Source organism: Mustelus asterias, chromosome 8 (assembly GCF_964213995.1).
Source record: "Mustelus asterias chromosome 8, sMusAst1.hap1.1, whole genome shotgun sequence".
Lineage (NCBI taxonomy): Eukaryota > Metazoa > Chordata > Chondrichthyes > Carcharhiniformes > Triakidae > Mustelus > Mustelus asterias.
In genome coordinates, this window is record NC_135808.1 from 34,825,429 (window position 1) to 34,827,469 (window position 2,041).

Here is a 2,041-nt window from a genome sequence, read left to right on the forward strand (position 1 = left end):
CACATCCCTCTTATAATGTGGATTCCAGACAATGTTTTATATAGTTCCAGCATAACCTCCCTGCTCTTAAATTCTATGCCTTCTTAACCATATTATCCACCTGTCCTGCTACCTTAAGGGACTGATGTACATGGATAAAAATATAGAAACTAGAAGCAGGAGTAGGCCATTCAGCCCTTTGAGCCTGCTCTGCCATTCATTTTGATCATGACTGATCATCATACTGTTATGAAGCAGAGGTTGATCCCCTCTCTGAGAACTAACACCTAACCAGTCAAAGAGGAGGACCTCGCCTCAAAATCTGTTAAAAGAGTGTGAGAAGTGGTACGATCTGCTCTTCAGCAACTTTTAGTGATTAAATCAAAGTAACTACCCGAGACTCTCTCTTTTAAAATAATCAACAAATAACACTTGATTTATCTAGCTAACAGTGAACAGATTAAACAAAATATTAACAAACCGAATAAAACATTATTCTAATGGAATATTGTTTAGACAAATACAATTTCCACTTATTAACAAAAAAAATAGAATTTTTAGTCACTCTCTAAATTACAACCAGGTTTTTGTGTCTTCCAGAATCTCCTGGTCCTCTGTTCTTTGCTATCTTCATTATAGATTTGAGGCTTTCTTTTAAGGCATAAATGAGGCTGTGGCAGAGAGTAGTCGCTGGCTGTCTCTGGAGCTGAGTCTCTCAAGCTATGCACTGTGGCAGGTGTTCTCCCAGTTTGTGCCACTGCCCCCCATCTCTTATACCTCTGATGACTAACCAACATCCCCACAATAGGATTGGTTCTCAGGTTACCAAAACATCCATTTCAAATCCCATAGGCGCCTGATATCTAAGTGCCTAATTTAAACTGATTGGTTCAATTCAAAAGCCTATTCTGATTCAAATGGCTGAAGGCTGTTACCAAGGCAACCCTGCTGCTTGTCCTTTGATACAATGTTTCAGTCTCAGTTCTATATATTCATCGGAATCTTTTTTTTAAACTCAGAAAAGTACAGAAAAAGCACCACCTTTAAAAGGGACCATGCACTGCTTTCCATTCTAGCATTTTACATTTTTTAATAATTTTTACAAACAACTTCGCAACACCTCCCCTTTAAGAAAAAAAAACCCATCATCATGAAAAGATGGCCTCAATTTTTTTTCTCTCTTTTAAACTCATGATAAAGCATCCACAACGACATTTTTACAACCTGCAACATGTACAATTTGTAAATTAATCGCTTCTCGGCCTTTTGGCTAAGATCAAGTGTAGTTATGCGGATTTTTTTAATATACTTTTCCAATTCAATCAAATCAAGTCCAATTCAGAGTCTCAACAAGTTGAGACATTCCCAATCCAGGCTGACAAGACAGGGCAAGCAACCAAATTACCCTGTCCTGGGCCTGATCTACATGAGCCAAGCTGATTGGAGGAGGGGGAGGTTTCCTCCTCCAAGGCTTGATCTCATTTGCATCTTAGCCAAAAGGCCGAGATGCCATGTTTAAAAATTGCTTCATATGAAACATATGAAGCTTAAATGTGACCCAATGACCTCAACCAAGTGCAGCATCCTCTCCATACTACACTTGGTCTTAGCCAAAAGGCCGAGAAGCGATTGTTATGCGGATGCTGCACTTGGTTGAGGTCATTGGGTTGCATTTAAGCTTCATATGTTTCATATGAAGCAATTTTTAAAAGCGGCATCTCGGCCTTTTGGCTAAGATGCAAATGAGCTCAAGTCTTGGAGGAGGAATTGCTTTCCCTCCTCCAATCAGCTTGGCTCATGTAGATCAAGCCCAAGACAGGAGGTGAGAGCCCTGTCTTGCCAGCCTGGATCGGGAATGTCTCAACTTGTTGAGACTCTGAATTGGACTTGATTTGATTGAATTGGAAAAGTATTTTTTAAAAATTTGTAAATTAAATGCTTGTGACATGAGACTCCAAAGAAATAATCTGGTGTTCTTCTCCTTAAAGCTTACCAGAAATATCAAAGGATTGTGATCGGTATACACAAACTCCTCTGATGTATTGTTTTTATCGAAAACATT

General features: G+C 39.1%; 1 pseudogene; it reads left to right on the plus strand.

The window, feature by feature from the left end:
* Positions 1-1,229: 1,229 nt before the first annotated feature.
* LOC144498079 (U2 spliceosomal RNA) lies at positions 1,230-1,307 on the plus strand (annotated as a pseudogene).
* The last annotated feature ends 734 nt before the right edge of the window (positions 1,308-2,041 follow it).